Here is a 17487-nt window from a genome sequence, read left to right on the forward strand (position 1 = left end):
AAAAAAAAAAAAAAAAAAAAAAAAAAGAATTCTCTTTCAAGGGTAATCTCCCTATTTTCCCCTACGGTAGTCATTGGATTGGATCATAAAAAAGACAGAGGTATCACAAGCTTTTAAAAAATTAAAATACCACATATCAAGTGCTTTTCAAGAGGTACCGTGTTTCGGTTAAATTCTCTAAGAATAGATAATGAAAAACAACCTACTTGGTCTTTTTGGTTCAAACAGTTAAGAATTCTTGTGGTTTGCAGACTGGGATTCTTTCGAATATCAGCTCGGTAAAAAGGACAAGTCTTTCTTGTCTATTTTTTAAGTGAGAATAAGCATGGTTTATTTTGTGATTTCTTTGTGTCCTTGAGAAACTACTAACCTCCAAATTTAATAAGCCCAACGATAGATAACATTTTTCATCTTGACTATAGAACTGAATCTGCCCAAAAGCAAGGCCACAGTTCACTGAAGCTTTCACATGTTGTGAGGAAGTCCACAGTAGAAAATACTCACGCAAGCCTTAAGATTAGATCTTTCTCTCCGTGGTCACACGGGAGTTTCTCTGAATTCTTAAGAAGGTTCAACAGACTATCCAGAAATGTACCTGCAAGGATCTATAATAAATAGAAAATTCAGTTATAACAAAGATGTGGTGTGAAAAAGGACTTGCTATTCTACTAAACATGGACAAGGTACAGGGACCTGTAGATATTTTCCAGAAAACCTATGGGTAAGGCATCAACTTATGAGGCTACTAAAGTCAATGATGAGTAATAAAGTGGTGAAAAGGAGGAAAGATGGGCTTAATAAGGAGAAGCTCTGTTGCCCACTAACAAGAAAGCACGGTCAGAAAGATGAAAGAAAGAGAGCCAGATTATGTTACCGTCAATAGGGGAGAAACTGCGCTCTGAAAATTCACTCTAACTTACCAGAATCTGGATTGCATATTTTTCCCATTATAAATGTGGCTACATCTCAGGTTAGCCTGCTAAAGCAATTTTAGAAATAAAATGCTATTTGCAGTGGGGGAAAAAATTAAAAACAACCAATACTTGTGTTTAAACCAGACAGGTACATTTAAGAAAAAAAAAATGTCTAATCTGTCTTGAATACTGGTACTTAAATCTCCTCCTGAGATTGTCCCCCTATCTTTTCTTTTCAGTGTGGAAGAAAACTGGCTCAAATCTATCTGCAGTCTTTTCCACATGCCTGACCCCACCCCTCCTGCATCTCGGTGCAGCCCCACGCTCACACTTTCGCTGGGACCCCCCCTCAGGTTTCCCCTTAGGTCACTGACATTTGGAGAGTCCCCCGTCAGTCCCACTGCACTCTTCTCTTGAGGGAACGTGGAAGCGAGGGGGTCATGGACAGGCAGCATGGACCACAAAAAATCAATAGTAATTTGTTAGGCAAACATTTACTGTGTGCCCAAAATGTTCCAGATAATATGCTAAGTGGTAAATTTGGGATATAAAGTCTAAATCCCAAATTTATAGTTCCAGCTGAAATTCATGACTTTTACTAGTCATTTACGCTGTCATCAAGTCCCTTTAAATAAACTTATAGGGAATAATCAATGGCATTTTATGAAGCTCCATTTGCCATATGTAAGTCAGGTTGTATCATAAGGGCTATCAGTGTGAGGTTGGAAGTGAAGACAAACTACATGTGAGGACCAGTCCCACGACAGTTCAGCAAATACCATGATGACATGATAATACACAAAACATTCAACCCTCTTCAACTGTTCCCTATATTTTTGCAAGTCTGTAATACCAGTTTAGACAGACTTCATTATCACTGAGCCACTTAATTGATTTCCCTGAACAAATAGTCTGTGTTCACCCAAAGCCTACTATTTTCCTTTTTCGTCCTGCCCACTAGAGCTGAGTCTTCATGACTAAAGTCTCTCTCTAATATATTAATATAAGATGTGGCTTTTTCAATGTTAAAATGGTACAGGGATTATTCTGAAGATAGTAGGATTTATATTATGAAAAGGACAAGTGTAGCTGTTTATTTGGAGATAAGAATTATAGATTATATAGTTATGTGTCCCCAAAGTAATCCTAATGTTTCCATAAATCCATAAGAAAGACCATTTTCTGCCAGTTTCTTTTGATATGACAAGGTCACGTAAGAAAAAAAACGATCAAATTACAAATTTATGTGATTTCAAACTAAATACTATATAAATGCATTAGACCTAATTACTAGAAACCTGCCAAGAAAATGCTGAAGACTCTAAATAAACCACTAGAAAGCTATTGATAGGTTCCCCAAGAAATAATAGAAATGAATAAAAATCGGGACACGTTAATAACTATTGTCCAAAGGGTGAAGAGAACTAAAGATTTTTTAAATTAAACTTTTTATTTTGAGATAATTGTACATTCAAATTCAGTTGTAAGAAACAATACAGAGAGATCCTGTGTACCTTTCACTCAGTTTCCCCTGATGGTAACACAGAGTGAAGTAGTACCATATCACAACCAGGATATTGACATTGATACTGTCAGGATACAGAACATTTCCAGCCCCAACAGGATCTTTGCCCTCTTACAGCCACACCTACTCCCCTCCTGCCCCTACCTCTCCTTATCCCCTGGAAACCACTACTGTCTTCCATTACTATAATTCTGTCATTTCTAGAGTGTTACATAAATAGAGCCATACAGTATGTAACCTTTGAGGATTTTTTTTTCACTCAACATAATTCTCTGGAGATTTATCTGGGTTGTTGTCTGTATCAACAGTTTGTTTCTTTTCTACTGCTGAGTAGTATTCCAAGGTATGGATGTACCACAGTTTAACTGTCTACCTACTGAAGGACATCTGATTATCTCCAGTTTTTGGGTGTTACGTTAAGGCTTCTAAAAACATTCAGGTACGTATTTTTATACTAAGTCTTCATTTCTCCGGGATAAATGGCCAGGAGTGCAATGTCTGGGTCATATAGAGGCCTAAAGATTTTGATGAAAAGACTGTTGAGTCTAAATGTGCTCATCTCCACGAAGAAAGGAAGGAAGGAAGGAAGGAAGGAAGGTCTTCTTTGAGGCCATTTCTCTGGGTGCTAGGAGAGTAAGAGGTTATTTATGGAAGAGTTTGTAGGACCTACCATTTGGAAGGGCTCAGGTGGAAACCCTGGTATTTACCAAAGGGAATGTGTCATAAGAACCATTCCACAGGCAGAGTTAGAGGCACTAATGTGTGATATCTTTCAAGATTCACAGAAGGCTGAGTCTGTCACCTTGTGAATGGATACGGGCATACTGGAGGCTGCTTTAGAGGTGGGAAAGCAGAAAGGAGAGACGTGACACAGTCTGACTGTCCTGAGAGGCGCTACTTTCAGGAGTGAACAGCACTCTAGAGAGGCGGTTTCTCTACTGTCAGACGTTCAAAGAACTTGGCTACTCCACCCAGAATGCATCTGGAGCTGGAACGCCTGGGTCTGAATCCCAATTCAGCTACTTACTAGCTGTATGACTTAAGCACGCAAAAAATAACAGTTATTGCTCTCCTGGGGCTGGGTACAGTCCTCAACTGTGCTCTAGCTTGCATAGAGCACTGATCCTCTGGTAACACAGCAGTTTCTAACAACTGGGTGACATCTAGTGGGGAGTAAAGACCTCCAGGAAAGAAAAAGAGAACTGGTTCCTCCTGGCAGAAGAAAAACCACAAGAACAGTCAATAATGGGAAGAGTCAAGCCCCAGAAAGTCCTCTGGTTGTTCACCATGGCCTGGTTCTGATTCCTAAGGGACAGTGTCCATAACGGACAATGTCCAATGACTGGCTCAGAGGCTAACTCCCTGGGATTGTTAAAAGCAGGACTTTGGGGGTCAGATCTTAGAGGGCTGGCACAGCTTAGATTTAAAACTCCAACTCCATGCTCTGTGGCACTGCCCAGGAAACTTCATGAGGATGGAGGCACTCATCCTTTGGGACAAGGCAGTCACCCAGATCTAAGCAACAAGAGCTCCTAACGCCAAACAGCACTTGTCTCAACCCACATAACAATAAGGAGGTTCTAGTGAAAGCTTGTGAGTCCCCAGCTTGATAAGAAAGTTCTAGTTAATACTCTCTTTCCTTTATATTTTATTTTATGTTAATCTTAGGTCAATCTACAGAACTTTAAGGTAAGTATTAAGAGCTAATGGAGAGAACGGAGCCCGCGTTTCCACAGAGCTGGAACTCCCGGCTCGGGGTCTCTTCCCTCTGCTGTCACGGAACTGCCCCGGAGACCGAGGGGAGGGCGGCCTCACTGAGGCTGCCGGTTCTGGAGTGGTCCCGGCAGCCGAAGCCGCGACAGTACTGGGGACCGTGGGCCAGTTGTTTCAACAAGTAACTTAAAGACAAAATGGAAAAACAAGGAGGTTTGTGCCTGAGATCATGTTGACATGAAACCAGGGATGGCCAACTTGTGCCAGCCGTGTGGATGAAAGGCTCTTGGTGCTCCAGCCAGGAGTCAGTGTTGTGCCTCTGAGCTGAGAGAGCCAACTTCAGGACACTGGTCCACAAGAGACCTCCCAGCTCCACATAATATCAAACTGAAAATCTCCCAGAGATCTCCATCTCAACACCAACACCCAGCTTTACTCAATGACCAGCAAGCTACAGTGTTGGACACCCTACGCCAAACAACTAGCAAGACAGGAACACAACCCTATCCATTAGCAGAGAGGCTGCCTAAAATCATAAAAGGCCACAGACACTCCAAAACACACCACCAGACGTGGACCTGCCCACCAGAAAGACAAGATCCAGCCTCATCCACCAGACCACAGACACTAGTACCCTCCACCAGGAAGCCTGCACAACTTTACTGAACAACTAGTACCCTCCACCAGGAAGCCTGCACACTGAACCAACTTTAGCCACTGGGGGGAGACACCAAAAACAACAGGAACTGCAAACCTGCAGCCTGAGAAACAGAGACCCCAAACACAGTAAGTCACACAAAATGAGAAGACAGAAAAACACACAGCCGATGAAGGAGCAAGGTAAAAACCCACCAGACCTAATAAATGAAGAGGAAGTAGGCAGTCTACCTCAAAAAGAACTCAGAATAATGATAGTGAAGATGATCCAAAATCTTGGAAATAGAATAGAGAAAATGCAAGAAACATTTAACAAGGACCTAGAAGAACTAAAGAGCACACAAACAATGATGAACAACACAATGAATGAAATTAAAAATTCTCAGAAGGAATCAAGAGCATAATAACTGAGGCAGAAGAACGGATAAGTGACCTGGAAGATAAAATAGTGGCAATAACTACTGCAGAGCAGAATAAAGAAAAAAGAATGAAGAGAACAGAGGGCAGTCTCAGAGACCTGTGGGACAATATTAAATGCACCAACATTTGAATTATAGGGGTCCCAGAAGAAGAAGAGAAAAAGAAAGGGACTGAGAAAATATTTGAAGAGATTATAGTTGAAAACTTCCCTAATATGGGAAAGGAAATAGTTAATCAAGTCCAGGAAGCACAGAGAGTCCCATACAGGATAAATCCAAGGAGAAACATGCCAAGACACATATTAATCAAACTATCAAAAATTAAATACAAAGAAAACATATTAAAAGCAGCAAGGGAAAAACAACAAATAACACACAAGGGAATCCCCATAAGGTTAACAGCTGATCTTTCAGCAGAAACTCTGCAGGACAGGAGTGGCAGGAGAAAAACCTACAACCAAGAGTACTCTACCCAGCTAGGATCTCATTCAGATTTGATGGAGAAATTAAAACCTTTACATACAAGCAAAAGCTGAGAGAGTTCAGCACCACCAAACCAGCTCTACAACAAATGCTAAAGGAACTTCTCTAGGCAGGAAACACAAGAGAAGGAAAAGACCTACATTAACAAACCCAAAACAATTAAGAAAATGGGAATAGGAACATACATATGGATAAGCACCTTAAATGTAAACGGATTAAATGCTCCCACCAAAAGACACAGACTCGCTGAATGGATACAAAAACAAGACCTGTATATATGCTGTCTACAAGAGACCCACTTCAGACCTAGGGACACATACAGACTGAAAGTGAGGGGATGGAAAAAGATATTCCATGCAAATGGAAATCAAAAGAAAGCTGGAGTAGCAATTCTCATATAAGACAAAATAGACTTTAAAATAAAGACTATTAGAAGAGACAAAGAAGGACACTACATAATGATCAAGGGATCGATCCAAGAAGAAGATATAACAATTGTAAATATTTATGCACCCAACATAGGAGCACCTCAATACATAAGGCAAATACTAACAGCCATAAAAGGGGAAAACGACAGTAACACAGTCATAGTAGGGGGCTTTAACACCCCACTTTCACCAATGGACAGATCATCCAAAATGAAAATAAATAAGGAAACACAAGCTTTAAATGATACATTAAACAAGATGGACTTAATTGATATTTATAGGACATTCCATCCAAAAACAACAGAATACACATTCTTCTCAAGTGCTCATGGAACATTCTCCAGGATAGATCATATCTTGGGTCACAAACCAAGCCTTGGTAAATTTAAGAAAATTGAAATCACATCAAGTATCTTTTCTGACCACGACCCTATGAGACTAGATATCAATTACAGGAAAAGATCTGTAAAAAATACAAACACATGGAGGCTAAACAATACACTACTTAATAACCAAGTGATCACTGAAGACATCAAAGAGGAAATCAAAAAATACCTAGAAACAAATGACAATGGAGACACGACGACCCAAAACCTATGGGATGCAGCAAAAGCAGTTCTAAGAGGGAAGTTTATAGCAATACAATCCTACCTTAAGAAACAGGAAAAATCTCAAATAAACAACCTAACCTTGCACCTAAAGCAATTAGAGGAAGAATAAAAAAAAACCCCAAAGTTAGCAGAAGGAAAGCAATCACAAAGATCAGATCAGAAATAAATGAAAAAGAAATGAAGCAAAAGATAGCAAAGATCAATAAAACTAAAAGCTGGTTCTTTGAGAAAATAAACAAAATTGATAAACCATTAGCCAGACTCATCAAAAAATAAAAAAAGGGAGAAGACTCAAATCAATAGAATTAGAAATGAAAAAGGAGAAGTAACAACTGACACTGCAGAAATACAATGGATCATGAGAGATTACTACAAGAAACTCTATGCCAATAAAATGGAAAACCTGGAAGAAATGGACAAATTTTTGGAAATGCAAAACCTTCTGAGACTGAACCAGGAAGAAATAGAAAATATGAACAGACCAATCACAAGCACTGACATTGAAACTGTGATTAAAAATCTTCCAACAAACAAAAGCCCAGGACCAGATGGCTTCACAGGCGAATTTTATCAAACATTTAGAGAAGAGCTAACACCTATCCTTCTCAAACTCTTCCGAAATATAGCAGAGGGAGGAACACTCCCAAACTCATTCTATGAGGCCACTATCACCCTGATACCAAAACCAGACAAAGATGTCACAAAGAAAGAAAACTACAGGCCAATATCACTGATGAACATACATGCAAAAATCCTCAACAAAATACTAGCAAACAGAATCCAACAGCACATTAAAAGGATCGTACACCAAGATCAAATGGGGTTTATTCCAGGAATGCAAGGATTCTTCAATATACGCAAATCAATCAACGTGATACACCATATTAACAAATTGAAGGAGAAAAACCATATGGTCATCTCAATCGATGCAGAGAAAGCTTTTGACAAAATTCAACAGCCATTTATGATAAAAACCCTGCAAATGTAGGCACAGAGGGAACTTTCCTCAACATAATAAAGGCCATATATGACAAACCCACAGCCAACATCGTCCTCAATGGTGAAAAACTGAAACCATTTCCACTAAGATCAGGAACAAGACAAGGTTGCCCACTCTCACCACTATTATTCAACATAGTTTTGCAAGTTTTAGCCATAACAATCAGAGAAGAAAAAGAAATAAAAGGAATCCAAATTGGAAAAGAAGTAAGGCTGTCACTGTTTGCAGATGACATGATACTATACACAGAGAATCCTAAAGATGCTACCAGAAAACTACTAGAGCAAATAAATGAATTTGGTAAAGTAGCAGGATACAAAATTAATGCACAGAAATGTCTGGCATTCCTATACATTAATGATGAAAAATCTGAAAATGAAATTAAGAAAACCCTCCCATTTACCATTGCAACAAAAAGAACAAAATATCTAGGAGTAAACCTACCAAAGGAGACCAAAGACCTGTATGCAGAAAATTATAAGACACTGATGAAAGAAATTAAAGATGATATAAATACATGGAGAGATATACCATGTTCTTAGACTGGAAGAATCAACATTGTGAAAATGAGTCTACTACCCAGAGCAATCTACAGATTCAATGCAATCCCTACCAAACTACCACTGGCATTTTTCACAGAACTAGAACAAAAAAATTCACAATTTGTATGGAAACACAAAAGACCCCAAATAGCCAAAGCAATCTTGAGAATGAAAAATGGAGCTGGAGGAATCAGGCTCCCTGACTTCAGACTATACTACAAAGCTACAGTAATCAAGACAGTGTGGTACTGGCACAAAAACAGAAAGATAGATCAATGGAACAGGATAGAAAGCCCAGAGATAAACCCACGCACATATGGTCACCTTATCTTTGACAAAGGAGGCAAGAATATACAGTGGAGAAAAGAGAGCCTCTTCAATAAGTGGTGCTGGGAAAACTGGACAGGGACATGTAAAAGTATGAAATTAGAACACTCCCTAACACCGTATACAAAAATAAACTCAAAATGGATTAAAGACTTAAATGTAAGGCCAGAAACTATCAAACTCTTAGAGGAAAACATAGGAAGAACACTCCATGACATAAATCACAGCAAGATCCTTTTTGACCCACCTCCTAGAGAAATGGAAACAAAAACAAAAATAAACAAATGGGACCTAATGAAACTTAAAAGCTTTTGTACAGCAAAGAAAACCATAAGTAAGATGAAAAGAGAACCCTCAGAATGGGAGAAAATATTTGCAAATGAAGTAACTGACAAAGGATTAATCTCCAAAATTTACAAGCAGCTCATGCAGCTCAATAACGAAAAAACAAACAACCCAATCCAAAAATGGGCAGAAGACCTAAATAGACATTGCTCCAAAGAAGATATACAGATTGCCAACAAACACATGAAATAATGCTCAACATCATTAATTATTAGAGAAATGCAAATCAAAACTACAATGAGATATCATCTCACACCGGTCAGAACGGCCATCATCAAAAATTCTAGAAACAATAAATGTTAGAGAGGGTGTGGAGAAAAGGGAACACTCTTGCACTGCTGGTGGGAATGTAAATTGATACAGCCACTATGGAGAACTGTATGGAGGTTCCTTAAAAAACTACAAATAGAACTACCATACAACCCAGCAATCCCACTACTGGGCATATACCCTTAGAAAACCAGAATTCAAAAAGAGTCATGTACCAGAATGTTCATTGCAGCTCTATTTACAATAGCCAGGACATGGAAGCAACCTAAGTGACCATCAACAGATGAATGGATAAAGAAGATGTGACACATATATACAATGGAATATTACTCAGCCATAAAGAGAAACGAAACTGAGTTATTTGTAGTGAGGTGGATGGACCTAAAATCTGTCATACAGAGTGAAGTAAGTCAGAAAGAGATAAAGAAATACCATATGCTAATACATATATATGGAATCTAAGGAAAAAAAAAAAGGTCATGAAGAACCTAGGGGCAAGACAGGAATAAAGACACAGACCTACTAGAGAATGGACTTGAGGATATGGGGAGGGGGAAGGGTAAGCTGGGACAAAGTGAGAGACTGGCATGGACATATATACACTACCAAAAGTAAAACAGATAGCTAGTGGGAAGCAGCTGCATAGCACAGGGAGATCAGCTTGGTGCTTTGTGACCACCTAGAGGAGAGGGATAGGGAGGGTGGGAGACGCAAGAGGGAAGAGATACGGGAACATATGTATATGTATAACAGATTCACTTTGTTATAAAGCAGAAACTAACACACCATTGTAAAGCAATTATACTCCAAGAAAGATGTTTAAAAAAATGGAAAAAAGAAGAAGAACTAATGGAGAAAACGTGTTCTATTTTAACATATACTTATTATAACGTATCTTTAAATTGGTCTTCCATACCCAATATCACCAACCATACATAATGTATTGATTATTTTTCATTTTGAAAGGTCACTGGGAAAGGCAAGACTAAGTGCTACAAATGGTTCAAATGGACTGACAGCCTTATGCCTATATAGCAACTTTGATCAGACATCAAAGCACCACACACTTCAACAAAATTCAAGGGAAAAATGGCGTACCTGAAGAGATGTGCTATCAGATCTCAATGCCTGCATTTTCTAATGTCGAAGTACTAGAACTGAGAATGACATACAGTAAATGGAACCCCCAAATCTGTATTCACTATACCTCACTTGGTTATTCTTACCCTTTTAAAAGGATACAGTTGTTTTTAAAATATAAAATAACTTCAAAGAACCATAAAACAAGAACATCCAATGAATTCATTAAATCCTAACTGCTTGCACTTTAGAATTACTCTTCTTAAAACCTAAGCACTGCACAGATCCACAGAGATTAGGAAAGGGTAAAAAAAAAAAAAAAAAGCTCAACCTAAAAGAAATTTAGCTGTGCGCAAGTAAAAATTTTAGCAATAATTTAAACCCCTTCCCAAAATATCTGTAATATATTTCTTCAGTCTGTTTATCTTCAGCAGCTATACTTCTCTAATAGAGTGTTCTTAATAATTTCCAAGGCTCAGAAAAGTTAATGTGTCTAAGGCCATATTACTGTATGTGGCAGAGTGGACTTCAAATTTAGTCTATAATATTTACAATATGCCATGAAGCTTCTATACAGTTATGAAGATAACCAGGAGAAAACAGTTCATACAAAGCTTTGTTACTTGTTCAGAACCGTTTTCTAAAATTCCTGACAGTCTTCCTCTAGAAGACAAAAAGTGGGTCGGACCTGTCTGTGCACCCTGGCAGATTACACAGTGCCTGACGTTATTTCTTGAAATCTAGACATGAGAGAATCCAATAATTCTTTGCTGAATGTACACTCAATTAAGTTCATTGTAACAGGATTTTTTTTTTTTTTTTTTTTTTTTGCGGTATGCGGGCCTCTCACTGTTGTGGCCTCCCCCGTTGCGGAGCACAGGCTCCGGACGCGCAGGCTCCGGACGCGCAGGCTCAGCGGCCATGGCTCACGGGCCCAGCCGCTCCGCGGCGTATGGGATCCTCCCAGACCGGGGCACGAACCCGTATCCCCTGCATCGGCAGGCGGACTCTCAACCACTTGCGCCACCAGGGAGGCCCTGTAACAGGATTTTAAAGTAACATTTTTTTTTCTTATGACTAGTTCTACAGTTCACTGTAAAATTCTTTTTTTTTTTTTTTTTTTTTTGGTACGTGGGCCTCTCACTGTTGTGGCCTCTCCCGTTGCGGAGCACAGGCTCCGGACGCGCAGGCCCAGCGGCCATGGCTCACGGGCCCAGCCGCTCCGCGGCATGTGGGATCCTCCCGGTCCGGGGCACTAACCCGTGTCCCCTGCATCGGCAGGCAGACTCTCAACCACTGCGCCACCAGGGAAGCCCCACTGTAAAATTCTTAAAATAAATATGAACAAAGAGAAGAAAATAAGTTACTCATTATCCCACCAACTAGAAATAACTATAATTAACATTTTGGGGCTATGGTCTCACAGCTTTTTTTCCTCTACATTTTTAAAATTCATAATATACACACTAATGTTAAACTTTTTAAATTATACTGTGAACATGCTTCCATGTTACCAGTCTTCTATTACAATTTTTAATGGTTATGTTATATTGTATGCATGCACCATAATTTTCTTACTGAATTTCTTAGCACACTAAAACAGAATTTTCCCTATACTTTTTAAATTATTACACAAATTCAAATTCACTGACATTTTAAGCCAATCAAAATGTAGATAGTCTAAGAGAATTTTAAAATAATATTTTTGGTCAAAATTTGACTATCACAGTGGGTTTTCAGGCAATGTATTTAAAAGATGTGACACAGATGGATCTGACTATAATGTACGGCTGGGGAACTAATTTCATTTTTTTATTGGCAAATGGTTTCACTGTGATAGCAATCTTGATGCAATGCTCATTTTGCTCACTATAAAACTTCCAAGATCCTGGTTTACAGTTCATCTTAAACTAAGTTGGATTTAGGATCCTTATTTATCTGTGTTTTTGAAGATTGTCTTGGGTCTGAGATTCACATAAATCTTAGGGGTAGGATTCCAAATTTCAACCTTTGACGTATCTACCAAAACAAAGGCAAAAAATATGTAAATATTTGAGTTCTTAAAAAAAGGAAAAGGGTAGCCCCCCTTCTGAAAGCATGGTAGTAAGTAAACAAAAATAGAATTGAGAATACTATCTTTTCAGGTTATCGCAGTACCATGAAGAACATTTAAAGGAGGAAGTTTATAAGTAGAACCTTCTGAATTTTACTTCCAAGGCTCAAAAATAATTAACAGAAGTTCAAAAAGAGTAATTTTTAGATAAATCTGGACCCACCACAGAAACATTTTTACTTTATATTTAAATCTGTGGAGAACACATGTTTTATGGTATTTCCAAGTCGAATCTGGTAAAACTTTTAATCTTGTGATTTCTTCAATGCCAAGCTATCAATTACCTCATAATTAAAAATGTTTTAATGCACTAAAGGGGAGGTTAATTTCAAATGTGTGAATTACAGATGCTACTTTAAAAAAGGTCAGTTCATTGTGTTTAAGTTCAAATAATAATTAAAAGTAGGCTAATCGGGTATTGCTTAGGTGGTGCTCTTAGGGAACAAAGGATTTATTTATGTTTATAAATATTTATTGTTATGTTTATTATTTATAATTAAAAAGGAAAAATGATGTATTTGTATGTTTGCTATTACTCTGCAAACAACTGCTTAGCAACATGTTAAACATTTATCAAGTTATTATTACTTCAGGTACTGTTTAAGGGTTTTTCCTGTAATAACTAATTTAGTCCTCATGAAAAAACCTATATGGTAAGTACTATCATTATTCTCATTTTATGGATGAAAAAACTAAGTCCCTAAGTTTGTTTTCATAAGATTCTTTTTACATAATGAATTAGTTTAGCAAATCTTTTCATCAAAGGTTATATAAAGGGAAACATCAGACTAGCCCACACACTCCAAATTAACTCAGAATTATTTCATTAAAAGTAAACTTTTTAAACTGCGGAAAAACAGATAAAAACGTATCTGGAAATGTTTCTTACTTTACAGGAAGCATCAGTCTAACACATATATTCTGCTTAATTCTTTGCAATCATTTCACACAAAGTAAACTTTTTTAAGTGTGAGAAAAGTAAAAATACTTGGAAATATTTTCCACTTTACAGGGAGTGACTACATTCCTGGACTTGTTATTCTCAACTATTTCTTACTTGTTGGGATAGTGAGAAAACACTTGCCTAAGTTTTTATTTCTCCATCAGGAAATCAAAACACACCAAACAAGAGTTTCTGATATATATTTCCTGCAATATTTATATTACTTATTATTTCTTGCATTATTTAAATTTAGTTACAATTCAAATTTCAGAAAGATATTGGTTTAAAATAAATAAAAATTAACTTTTCACAAAAAGAACATTGTTTATCTTGGATATTTTATTTTACTCTAATGCCTTTCAGTATTTTCCAAAATTTTTACTGTTTACTGTGTTTAAAATTCTTAGCAAGGAACCTCCTCCCACAGAAGTTTCCAATTTATAATCTGTAATTATATAATAAAGACATTAAATAAGCACTGAGAGGTCAATGTGAAGTCTTTCATGCACATGTATCACTTCTGTAATAAAGTTATCTGATTTTTTTAAAAATCAGTTTTTTCCTAGACACAGCTGTATTTTATTTACATGAACTAATGGTGCCACCTTGTGGCCTACCTGGGCTTCAAGAGCAATGTGAGCATCTAGTACAAGCAAGAGGAGTGAGGGCCTTTGAAGTTTCCCTTTGTCCCATTTCACAGTCACTTATTATAATTCTCACTAATTTTGAAACTGTTCAGAATTGGGATGAAGTTCAATTTTCCTTAAAAAAGAAAAGTTTACCTAATATGATGTTGTATGCCAATCATATCTCAACGAAGAAAGAAAAGAAAAGAAAAGAGGTATTCCCTGGCCCGCTGGTTAGGACTCAGCGCTTTCAGTGCCATGGCCCAGGTTCAATCCCTGGTTGGGGAACTAAGATCCCGCAAGCCATGCAACACGGCCAAAAAAAAAAAAAAAAAGACCAGCTTACCAAGCAAATAAATAGCATAAATATGATTCCAGGCCTTTAAAAAAAATCTAAACCTCATTAAACCCACCTTATCAGACTTCATTTACACAGAATTGTTAAAGTGCTACAAAAATGACTTTCTTATTCATTTCTTTGGTGTTATTTTAAAATATAGGAATTACAACTTTTTTTTTTTTTTTTTTTTTTTTTTGCGGTACGCGGGCCTCTCACTGTTGTGGCCTCTCCCGTTGCAGAGCACAGGCTCCGGAAGCGCAGGCTCAGCGGCCATGGCTCACAGACCTAGCCACTCCGCGGCATGTGGGATTTTCCCAGACTGGGGCACGAACCCGTGTCCCCTGCATGGGCAGGCGAACTCTCAACCACTGCGCCACCAGGGAAGCCCGGAATTACAACTTTTGTAAATTATTCCTTATTTCCTAAATAGTTCACAAAATTTAACCAGACTTCAGCTCAAATAATTTGAAAGCACAAGACTGTGTTCTTAGGAGAAACTTAAGTATTTCTATGAAATTTTTACAGTTGAAGGGCCATCCAGGATCATCTAACCTAGATCATCGAACCCAATCTCCCTGTTTTACAAATAAGGATACTGAGAACCAGAGAGGCTGTAACTTTACATGCCAACCCTCACCTCTAAGGTTCTAGCCCTATTCATGATCTATGGTAGAAATATAAGGTACATCATCTTCAACATAATAGGCTTTCACAGTTCTCCTATAATCTGCTCCCATTCATGCTCTGAATTATGTGCTAGATGGAAGCTAGCTTGTATTGCATCCTTAATATAAAACACCCGTTCTAGTGACACAGGACCCTCCCTAAGCTATACAACCCAAGAGAGGACCTAGCGGACTTTGAGGTGTGGTCTGACTGCTGGTAAGGCTATGCAAATCACTCTAGTCTAGAGCTCCATGATGTTTACACTTATGGCCTAGGTAGACCCTTAAAAATCAGGAACTCCTTACACATCATCATTAGACCCACATCCTACTCCACTCATTCCAACCTCTAGGGACCCTGGTAAATAATAAGAATGTGCAATGAAAAAATGACTAAAGACAGGCCTAAGGGGCTAACATAGCCAAACCTTCAAAAACGGCATGTTTATGTATAGATACCATATGGGGTAGTAATTTCCTCTTTCTCCCCACTGGAAATAAGAATTAAGGATGAGACCTTTGGTAGGAAGTGAGTACAGAGTTTTAATAAGAAAGTTGAGGAGTGTCTGAGGCTTTAAAGGGAGCCTTTGGTTCTTTTCCTGCGGTCTCTCCTTTGGACTGTGGGTAACCTATTTCAGGAGGCATCTTTTGATACCCTGAGAAAATAAAGTAGTGAGTTATATGCTTAGAAATGGCTCTAGGTTCAAGAAAGAGAAATAGGGATTTTTTTTTCCCACTAGGTTTTTTCTGTTTTTTTTTAGCCCAGCTTATGAGGATAAAAATAAGTATAGGATTACAAGAAGAAGCTGTTATTTTTTGGCTGGAGTTTTCCTCATGCTGCCACTTAGGAACCTAAGATGTGGGGCAAGAAGTGGGAAATGCCAGTATTGTAAAGTGGAACTGAACCAGCAGGCCTGGTAGCTTCTTTAGTAGAACAGCAATTCTGAATAGAGGGACAATGAATCACAGCAATCCTCTTTCTGACTGAGACCTGGCTCCCACACATTGGATCTGTGAGTTGGCTCAGTTTACTTAGGTCTGGTGTAATCAGGTTCTAGGGTATCTTTCAGAAACGGGAATAGGGGCTGGCAAATCCCTGTATCAGTTTCCCATGGAAATATATTTTTTTTTTTTTTGCTGTACGCGGGCCTCTCACTGCTGTGGCCTCTCCCGTTGCGGAGCACAGGCTCCGGACACACAGGCTCCGTGGCCATGGCTCGCGGGCCCAGCCGCTCCGCGGCATGTGGGATCTTCCGGGATCGGGGCACGAACCCGTGTCCCCTGCATCGGCAGGCGGACTCTCAACCACTGCGCCACCAGGGAAGCCCAAAATGTCTCCCATTTACATCTCTCAACCTCTTCTTTAGCCCCCTTTTGGCTACCTCGAGCAGGAAGAAATCTGTCTGTACAACTGTCCATCTCTTCAGCCAGTTTCTGGTTCCTTCTAAGGCTCACTCACTTCTAAGGATCACTCCCATTTCCACCAGGGAAGAAGGTGCCTTCCCCATCCAGAGGACCATGACATATAGAAGCAAAGACAATGTGTGTGTAAGTGTAAGGCCAGAGGGGAAGGCCTAAGGGGACTGACAACTGGGTAAAAGATTAAAAAATAACTTCCAGAAAAAATGAAGAATTCTATCAAATTTCAGTGTCAGGGTTCTGCTAACCCAAAGGTACCACTTCCCTCTCAATCTAGGTAAGATTGAAGCTAGAAACCTAACCAGTTAGGTGATCATAAGCTATAAACAGTAAAGGCAGACCTAAAGACTTGAATCAAGAGATTTTTGCTCTGTGAATTTATCAAGAGCTATTCTTTATGATAGGCACTGAGGACTACATATTAATCAAAAGATTTGCATCTTAGGTCCTAACTGCCATTTTCTAGGGTACGATCTTAAGCAGTCAGTCTCTAAGAGCCTTGGTTTCCTCATTTGTAAAATTGGGATAATAATATCTGCCCTATCTACTTCACAGTGTTTTTCTACAAAAGGACTTTGAAAACTATAAGGCAATATATAAATATAAAATGCTAGATTTTTTTGCTTAGTTTCCTAGTGAAAGTTCCCCTTAAAGAAGTTCAGCCTGAATTAAGGGTAAAAGTATTTCCACGTTTTGGTAACAACAGGTAAAAAGATTTCTGCCCTGCAGGAGCTCAGGGGCCGTTCTTAAGAGTCTGTGCTCTGAAAGGGCAGAGTGAGCAGAGAAATGGAAAGAGACAGTGTCAGTACCGTACACTGGAACGTGAGTACACAGGGCAGCTCTGTACACAGACCCATCTGCATACCTTGCCTCCACTTCCACATCACATCCAACACCCACCACTCCACACACCCCCACCCCAACAAAAACACTTCCAAATTTCTGTCAGTGGTACAGGGTTTTTGTTTGGGGGGGGTGTGTTTGTGTGTGTGTGTGTGTACGCAGATATGCTGTTGAGGTGAAGGCAAGACATCCAGACGGGACTCCAGTAAACCACGCGGCTAATC

At 38.8% G+C, this 17487-nt stretch overlaps 1 protein-coding gene across 11 annotated transcripts in view; it reads right to left on the reverse strand.

Annotated features, from left to right (window-relative positions):
* Positions 1 to 17487, reverse strand: part of ANKRD46 (ankyrin repeat domain 46) — a 36938-nt gene that overhangs the window by 12035 nt on the left and 7416 nt on the right. For 7 of the 11 annotated variants that reach the window (XM_060115952.1, XM_060115953.1, XM_060115958.1 and 4 more), the window contains one exon: positions 505 to 605. The exons of the other annotated variants lie outside the window; for them this stretch is intronic. The gene's annotated coding sequence lies outside the window, so the exon portion shown is untranslated. The remainder of the gene's footprint in view (positions 1 to 504; positions 606 to 17487) is intronic. 11 annotated transcript variants of the gene reach the window in all.

The sequence above is a fragment of the Mesoplodon densirostris genome, chromosome 13, assembly GCF_025265405.1.
Source record: "Mesoplodon densirostris isolate mMesDen1 chromosome 13, mMesDen1 primary haplotype, whole genome shotgun sequence".
In the NCBI taxonomy this organism is placed as follows: domain Eukaryota; kingdom Metazoa; phylum Chordata; class Mammalia; order Artiodactyla; family Ziphiidae; genus Mesoplodon; species Mesoplodon densirostris.